The following is a 9672-nucleotide window of genomic DNA, read 5'->3' on the forward strand; positions in this document are numbered from 1 at the left end:
GGGGAATGACATATCTCCAGTGTAGCACCACCATCAGGCTTATGACGCAATCTCCAGGAGCTGTTAGAATCTAAGGCACAGTCTTGCCTTTGGACCACATTAAAACAACTCCTTTTTAAAGGAATAATTTCTATAGAAAATTTCTATTATCTGCCTTCAGCTAGTACCCTTTTGCACCCTTTTTCAGAGGCAGTGCTTTCTCCCAGCAGTACATGTCTGGGGAATCAAGCTACGTGTCTTTGAAATCAAAATTCTGAAGCAGGGACAGCTATTATCAGAAAATAGCCAGGAAACTCAGTGAATAATTATTTTTCTTAAGTCAGAATAAATCCATTTCATGCTTTATAGTCCTAATTCAAAATTCACCAAAGCCTGTGTTTTTTCATTGCCTTTGATGGGTTTCAAATCAGGTCTTTAAAAAAAACCAAAACACAAAATAATACACCACCACCTAGCTGCCAACCTCTGGGTGGGGATACAATAAAAGCTGTGCAAAGCACAACCCAGCTGAGGTTTTCACTCAGCTCTTTTCCACACACCCCCTTATGCATCTGAGAAGAATCCTTTACAGCTTTAAAGTAAATCTGAAATCCTTACATAGCTCTCATCCTGTTGAATTTCTGTGAGAATGACTAGAGGTGGGTAGCTAAGGGAGCTTTAGCCCTCTTTCCTCACATATCTTCATAAACACCATCTGATGCAGCAGGGCTGCATCCATGCTTGGTATCTCATCTGCGCAGAAATGACTCTCCTCATCTGCTGTGTTTAACAGTTACATGTATCTCCAGGGAATCACTTACTTGCATGATGAAGACCGAAAAAGAGCACAGTTAGGCAACTACCAACAGTGGAGACCTCTGAGAAGCTTAGAGAAAACAGTTGTAGCACCTGGAAAGAGGGGCATCTTTGTGGAGAGGTAACACTGCTGGGCTAACTGATTAGAAATGACAACCAGGCAAGCCAGAGATGTTGCTAAACATTTATTTATGGACTGGGCTTTGGGTCTGGCAGAGAGGAGATCTCCTCTGTAATCGGGACTGAGGGAATCCTGTTATAAAACAGGAGAGCCTGATGGGTCAAACGAGAATTGATAGCAAGAGGAGGGAGGAATACACCTGGGAAATTCACCCCTGAAGCAAGACAAGCTGAAAGAGGGGTTGTCCCTTGGGCATTTGCAAGCAAAGACTGCTTCATGACTGACAGGGAGAGACATTGAGAGAAAAGGTGATTAAAAAACCACAAGGCATTGTTTGGGAAGAAGGTAGAAGACAATGGAGAAATAGAGAAGTGAGGGATTAAAAAAAATAAGGAGAGAGAAATGAAAGGATGACAGAGGAGGAAGGACAGACTCGAGTTCCTTAGTCTAGGCAATGATTCCATAGCACAGGGCACAACCTGTTTAGGTAAGTGGGTTGACTAACCTAGAACATGCCTGAGCTCAAGATCACATCTGACCCAGGGACATCTCAGACAGCAGTTAACTGAGCCAAGCTCCCTAGATTGGGAATTACATTCAACAGTAAAAGACATAATATTTGTTATATAAGCACTGACATATTACTTTCTTGGAGAGACAAAGAAATACATGTTCTTTGTCTGAAGGCTTAGATTTCCCTCCCTCAAGCTATTTCACATCTGAGGAACAGTGAAATCTTTGGAAAAGAGAGTAATTTTTTACTACTGTGTTTGTACAGCATGAAGAGGTTATGCTCCAGGCTCAATTTCAAGCTACTACCACAGCCCAAAGAATAACAAAAAATAATGATAACTTCTTGTCTAAGGCACTTAAATTTTTATTTGCTTTCTCTGTTGATCTGCAGTCATTCCCATTTACATCCATGACATAAAACAGCATATGCGGGATAAACAGACAATTATTGAATCCTTAAAACTCAAAGGGAGGATGTAGTGTGTCTTCTTAGGTGTTCCCTCTAGTATCTTGAAAGGTCTGTCGTTTGCTTTTCAAAAAAATTTGAAAAGGCTCCTTCCTTTTCATTTATACAATTTCCATTGTAGTCCCCTCAGATTGTGGAAGATCACATATATTATTTCTAACACTGGCAATAAGGTACGTATTATGTTAGCATATATGTAATACTACTGTTTCTCAAAAAGAAGTAGGAGTATACCGTAACAAGGCAGAACACTGAACTTTGCATGCTAGAAACTAAATTGAAGTTCAGGACCTAACTCTGTAGTGAGGTATGCAAAGAGATAAATGCCTACATTGTTTTATATTGATGGGGTTTTATTTGTTGCTTTTGTTTTTTTATAAAAAACATAGGCCTAGCCCTGCTTCCAATGAAGTGGGTGGAGAAATTCTTACTGATTACAAAGTCAGGAGGAAAAATAATTCACATATCATCACTGTTTGGTACCCATGTCTCCAATCTCAGTTACTAGGCCAAAAAATTACTAGCCTCAACACTTAATGACTGCACGCTCTTGCAGATGTGGGATGCTGGCAGATCAGCGAAGACAGGCTTGTACTGATGCTGCCTATGTTGCATCTGTTATTTGAAGTAAAAAACAGACCTTATCTCAGTTCAGCTTGTTTCATCCTATTCCCATGTTAAAGCCTCCTTGGTCATCTAGGCATGGATTTTATTGCTGTTGGCCTCCAGGGAACATCTTGACAGAGAAAGCATGAGAACCGATTGAAACCAGATGCCTAAATGGTTGCCTGCTTCTTGAGGATCATAAGGAAGTGGATGCTATGGCAGTCCTCAGATGCAAAGTAACCTACCTAAAAGTACCGTAACAGTAGAAACCATGCTGTATCTCCTCCAAATTGTTCCTTGGAGGTTTGAGGTTACATCTGAGAACCCAGAAGCTATAAAGATGGCTTTAACTTTTTCCGAGTTATGCAGGAAGGCCACTCACTGCTATTAAACTGGCATTTTTTCATGGAGTGGTTGACATCTACAATCTGTTATAAACATCAGAAAAGAAACATCTATACATGATACAAATTATGTGGGGAAATCATACTGAATTCCCCACAAAGAATTATATTATATTTTATTTTATTATTTTATATTATATTATATTATATTATATTATATTATATTATATTTTATATTATATTAGAGAATATGAATTATACAGAATTATATTATATTTTATCTTATGGTTATGTGGGGAAATCAAATGTCCAGGTTAAGGGAAGATGTGGGTCGATGTGCATCATTATTTTCTAATATTTGTTCAGGACATAATCCATCCTGGGCTGATGTTAACCTGTTGCTGAGGGAGTTGTTCCATCCAGACGAGCGTCCAGATGAGAAAGATAAGATAATTAAAAAGAATATGGTATTAACCCTACAGGCAGGAGGAAATTGGACTGCCTGACCTCAGGTTGATCCTAACTGGGTTTATAATAACCAAACAGATAGAGATAATTGCCGAGCAGTGGTTAGAAATCTGATAAATGCAATTAGAGCTTGTGAGGAGATCACAGAATCACAGAATCGTATATGTTGGAAAGGACCTTTAAGATCATCGAGTCCAACCGTTAACCTAACACTACCAAGACCACCACTACACCATGTCCCTAAGCACCTCATCCAAACGTCCTTTAAATACCTCCAGGGATGGCGACTCAACCACTTCCCTGGGCAGCCTGTTCCAATGCTTGATAACCCTTTCGGTGAAGTAAAATTTCCTAATATCCAGTCTAAACCTCCCCTGACACAACTTGAGGCCATTTCCTCTTGTCCTATCACTTGTTACCTGGGAGAAGACACCAATCCCCACCTCTCTACAACCTCCTTTCAGGTAGTTGGAGAGAGCAATAAGGTCTACCCTCAGCCTCCTTTTCTCCAGGCTAAACAACCCCAGTTCCTTCAGCCACTCCTCATAAGACTTGTTCTCTAGACCCTTCACCAGCTTCGTTGCCCTTCTTTGGACACAGCTCCAGCACCTCAATGTCTCTCTTGTAGTGGGGGGCCCAAAAGTGAACACAGTATTCGAGGTGCGGCCTCACTAGTGCCAAGTACAGGGGCACAATCACTTCCCTAGTCCTGCTGGCCACACTGTTTCTGATACAAGCCAGGATGCCATTGGCTTTCTTGGCCACCTGGACACAACCTGCCGGCTCATATTCAGGCAGCTGTCAACCAACACCCCCAGGTCCTTTTCTGCCAGGCAGCTTTCCAGCCACTCTTCCCCAAGCCTGTAGCGTTGCATGGGGTTGCTGTGGCCCAAGTGCAGGACCTTGCACTTAGCCTTGTTGAACCTCATACAACTGGCCCCAGCCCATCGATCCAGCCTGTCCAGGTCCCTCTGCAGAACCTTCCTACCCTCAAGCAGATCAACACTCCCACACAACTTGGTGTCGTCTGCAAACTTACTGAGGGTGCACTCGATCCCTTCGTCCAGATCATTGATAAAGATATTAAACAGAACTGGCCCCAACACAGAGCCCTGGGGAACACCACTTGTGACCGGCCACCAACCGGAGTAAACTCCATTCACCACCACTCTTTGGGCCCGGCCATCCAGCCAGTTCTTTACCCAGCGAAGAGTACACCCGTCCAAGCCATGAGCAGCCAGTTTCTCCAGGAGAATGCTGTGGGAAACCGTGTCAAAGGCTTTACTGAAGTCTAGGTAGACAACATCCACAGCCTTTCCCTCATCCACTAGGTGGGTCACCTTGTCATAGAAGGAGATCAGGTTGGTCAAGCAGGACCTGCCTTTCATAAACCCATGCTGGCTGAGCTTGATCCCTTGGTTATTCTCTACATGCCGTGTGATGGCACTCAGGATGATCTGCTCCATCAGCTTCCCCGGTACCAAGGTCAGGCTGACAGGCCTGTAGGTCCCCAGGTCCTCCTTCCGGCCCTTCTTGAAGATGGGTGTCACATTTGCTAATCTCCAGTCAATTGGGACCTCCCCAGTTAGCCAGGACTGCTGGTAAATGATGGAAAGGGGCTTGGTGAGCACTTCTGCCAGCTCCTTCAGTACCCTTGGGTGGATCTCATCAGGCCCCATAGACTTGTGAGTGTCTAAGTGGTGCAGCAGGTCACTAACCATTTCCCCCTGGATTATGGGGGATCCATTCTGGTCCCCGTCCCCATCTTCCAACTCCGGGGGCTGGGTACCCAGAGAACAATTGGCCCTGCTATTAAAGACTGAGGCAAAGAAGGCATTAAGGACCTCAGCCTTTTCCTCATCCTTGGTCACTGTGTTCCCTCCCCCGTCTACTAGAGGCTGGAGATTCTCCTTAGCTCTCCTTTTGCTGCTAATGTATTTGAAGAAGTATTTTTTGTTGTCTTTTACAGCAGCAGCCAGATTGAGCTCTAGCTCAGCTTTGGCCCTTCTAATTTTCTCCCTGCACAGCCTCGCTACACCTTTGTAGTCCTCCTGAGTTGCCTGCCCCTTCTTCCAGAGGTCGTAGACTCTCCTCTTTTTCCTGAGTTCTGGCCAAAGCTCTCTATTCAGCCAGGCCGGTCTTCTTCTCCGCCGGCTCGTCTTTCGACACCTGGGGACAGCCTGCTCTTGTGCCTTTAGGACTTCCTCCTTAAAGAATGTCCAGCCTTCCTGGACTCTTTTGCCCATAAGGGCTGCCTCCCAGGGGACTCTCTCGACCAGTCACCTAAACAGGCCACAGTCCGCCCTCCGGAAGTCTAAGGTGGCAGTTTTGCTGACCCCCCTCGCCGCTTCTCCAAGAATCAAAAACTCTATCATTTCGTGATCACTCTGCCCAAGACAGCCTCCAACCATCACATGGCTCACAAGTCCTTCTCTGTTCATGAACAAGAGGTCCAGCGGGGCACTTTCCCTAGTTGGCTCACTCACCAGCTGTGTCAGGAAGTTATCTGCCACACACTCCAGGAACCTCCTAGACTGTTTCCTCTCTGCTGTATTGTATTTCCAGCAGACATCCAGCAGGTTGAAGTCCCCCACAAGAACAAGGGCTAGCGATCTTGAGGCTTCTCCCAGCTGCTTATAGAATAGTTCGTCTGTCTCCTCATCCTGGTTGGGTGGTCTGTAACAGACTCCCACCACAAGATCTGCCTTGTTGGCCTTCCCCCTGATTCTTACCCATAGACACTCCACCCTATCATCACCATCATTGAGCTCTAAACTATCCAGACACTCCCTAATGTATAGGGCTACCCCACCACCTCTCCTGCCTCGCCTATCCCTCCTGAAGAGTTTATAGCCATCCATCGCCGCACTCCAGTTGTGCGAGTCATCCCACCACGTTTCCGTGATGGCAACCATATCATAGTTTTCCTGGTGTACAATGGCTTCTAACTCCTCCTGCTTGTTACCCATGCTGCGTGCATTGGTGTAGAGGCACTTCAGCTGGGCTGTCGTCCATGTCTCCTTCATAGAAGAACACCCCTTATGTGCTTTGAGGTGTTTCACTGGCGTTTCCCTCTTGGCTCCTATTCCCTCAGTATCCCCTAGCTCAACTCTGTTCAACTTCAACTGTGCCCCAGTGTACCCTGCACATCTCAGAGACACAGGCTGAGTGCCCTCGCTGGCACCCGCTCCCTCTAACCGTGGCACGTCGTCCCTCAGCTTCCCTTGGGCAAGCCTGATATTACTCCCCTCCCCCTTCGAGTCTAGTTTAAAGCTCTGTCGATGAGCCCTGCAAGATCCTGAGCAAAGATTCTCTTTCCCCTTTGAGAAAGATGAATCCCATCAGACGCCAGCAAGCCTGGTGCTGTGTAGGCCATCCCGTTATCAAAAAAACCAAAACCGTGGCGATGACACCAGCCACGGAGCCATGCATTAATAGATTGGGTACCTCTGTTCCATCTAGTGTCACTGCCCACCACTGGAAGGAGAGAGGAGAAAATAACCTGTGCTCCGGAGTCCCTTACTAGCCCTCCCAAGGCCCTGAAGTCTCTTTTGATTGCCCTAGGACTTTGTGTTGCAGCTTCATCGCCCCCCACATGGAAGAGCAGTAGGGGGTAATAGTCCGAGGGCCGTACCAGGCTAGGGAGTACCCTCGTGACATCCTTCACCCGGGCCCCAGGGAGGCAGCAGACTTCCCTAAGAGGAGGGTCCATCCGGCATATCGGACCCTCGGTTCCCTTCAGAAGCGAGTCGCCCACAACTATAACCCGTCTTCTCTTCCTTGTGGAGGTGGTGTTGGTACGAGAGGTACGCTCTTCTGACCTGGGCAACACCTCTGGTGTAGATGGATTGTCATCCCCATCCTCCATTGACTGGCCTTCCACCTCCAGGGCCTCATACCTGTTGTACAGAGGCACCTGGGAAGGCAAGGTGGGCAAGGAGGGCATTCACCTGCCACCACGAGCGTGGACTTGCCTCCATTCACTCTTTTCCTTTGAGCTGCTGCCTTCAGCCTGGTGTGTGTGGGGGGATACAGGATCCCCTTGATCGTGGGTTCTTACTGGTGGCTGCTGCTGCTCCTGTTCCTGTCTCAGGGGGGGCAGAGCATGGCACCACCAGTCTATCTCTTTCTCAGCCTCCCTGATGCTCCTTAACCTTTCTACCTCCTCCCATAGCTCTGCCACCATGCAGAGCAAATCATCCACCTGGTCGCACCTCACACAGCTGTCCTCACGGCTGCCATGCATGAACAGTGAGAGGCCCTGGCACTCCCTGCAGCCTGAGACCTGGACAGCTGCATGTTTTCCCGGCAGCTCTGTCTGGGTAGCCACATCCACTCTGGCGAGCACAAAGGGCATCGCTTTCTGACAAGTGAATACCATAGCTTAGTTTCTTCTGAAAGGATGGGGACTACCGAATGAACTCACTTTTTCAGATAAGAAAAAGAGTCAGATAAGAAAAAGAGTCATCTGCATCAGATAAGAGTAAATTGAACTAAAAGTACAGGCATGTAGACAGAGGCTAGAGGAACACCCCAGTGACTACTGGGGAAGATTGCAACAGGCTTTGTTGACATACAGGGGAATGACTCTCCAGAATTTTAATAATGAATTGGCAGCAAGTGTATTTGTGAACCAAACCACCTCTGACATCTGCAACTATTTTAAGGATCACATGCTAGGGTGGCAAGGAGAAAATTTGAAAGATACTATATTACCTGGAGGTTCTATACTTGTACAATATGTAGATTATTTGTTATTTGCCAGAAAGACATACGAAGATTGCTTGAAAGATACTATTTGTCTGTGTACTGCTTTAGCAGAAAAAAGGTCACTGTGCGTCTCTCTCTAAGCTTCAGCTGTGTCAGCAGTAAGTAAAATATTTAGGATTTATATTAATAGAAGGACAAAGATTAGTAGACCCAGAACAGGTCCAGGCTATTGTAGAAATACCTTGACCAGTAACAAAGAAACAACTGTGAGGATTTTTAGGCACAATAGGATACTGCAGACCCTGGATATCAAGGCTAGGGGAGTTAAGTAAGCCATGAACAGAAGCTACCAAGGCAGAGGAAGTGGAGCCTATACATTGGGGTCCAGAGAGAGAAAAGGCTTTCCAAGCTATAAAAGGAGCTTTAGGTTCTGCTCCGGCACTGGGATTGCCAGATTACTCCAAGTCCTCTGAACTATTTGTGCATGAGAACAAAGGAGTAACCAGCGGAGTCCTTACTCAAAAGCTAGATCCCCATCGCCGCCCTGTGGCTTATTACTCAACTGGATCCTGTAGCGGCAGGGAATAATTCCTGTGTTAAAGCGATAGCAGCAACAGCAACTATCATAAAAAGGAGCAGACCATTAGTTCTGAGTCACCCAACAACTGTGTATGTCCCACATGAAGTAGAACTGATTCTTAAGCAACATGCTACACAAGCATTGTCCCCACAAAGAGCACATCACTATGAATTAACGATTTTAAATGCGGATAATATTACTTTAAAAAGACGTAATGTTTTGAATCCAGCAACTTTACTGCCTGTTCCCTCCAATGGTGAGCCGCATCATGGTTGTGCTAAGGTAGTGTTTCACTCCAGCTTCCTATGGGAAGATCTGCAAGATCAGCCTCTAGAGAACTCTGATCTAACCCTTTTCACCAATGGATCTTCATACCCCATGAATGGAAAATGACACATGGGCTATGCAGTGGTGAGAAACTTAGAGGTACTTGAAGCAGAACCTCTACAACCCTCGGTGAGTGCCCAAGGGGCTGAATTAACTGCATTAGCAAGAGCAGCCTGGTGGGGACGTAATCAGCAGGTAACTATTTATACTGATTCTAAATAGGCTTTTGGAGTGTGTCATGCAACGGCTATGCTATGGAAAGAACAAGAGTTTCTTACCTTGGCGGAAAAGAATATTTCTAATGGAACTGAAATCCAAATGCTGTTGGAAACTATTAAGCTTCCAAGGGAAATCGCTGCAGTACGCTGTCCAGCTCATACCAAAGGCTCCAGCGAAACTGAAAGAAATAATGAATTGGCAGATAAAGCAGTTAAAGCTGCTGCCCGCCAACCTATATGTGAGTGTAGGGCCATAATAACTCCCTCTGCTGATGATTGGCCAGATATCAATAATCCAGCCCAAAAATATGCAGAGGTTACTCAGGAAGAATGGACTCAATGGGAAAGTTGGGAGGCTGTAAAAGATGAAACTGGAATTTGGACTATTGGAGGAAAACCCAAGAAAATATTTAATGACTTTGGCCAGGTGGTTTCATGATAAAACACATGGAGAGATGACAGCAGTTTTAACAACTTTAACTGGATTGAGAGAATGTGGGCAGCCCTCAGAATACATATGGCAG

Source organism: Mycteria americana (genome assembly GCF_035582795.1).
Source record: "Mycteria americana isolate JAX WOST 10 ecotype Jacksonville Zoo and Gardens chromosome Z unlocalized genomic scaffold, USCA_MyAme_1.0 Scaffold_18, whole genome shotgun sequence".
Taxonomy (NCBI): domain Eukaryota; kingdom Metazoa; phylum Chordata; class Aves; order Ciconiiformes; family Ciconiidae; genus Mycteria; species Mycteria americana.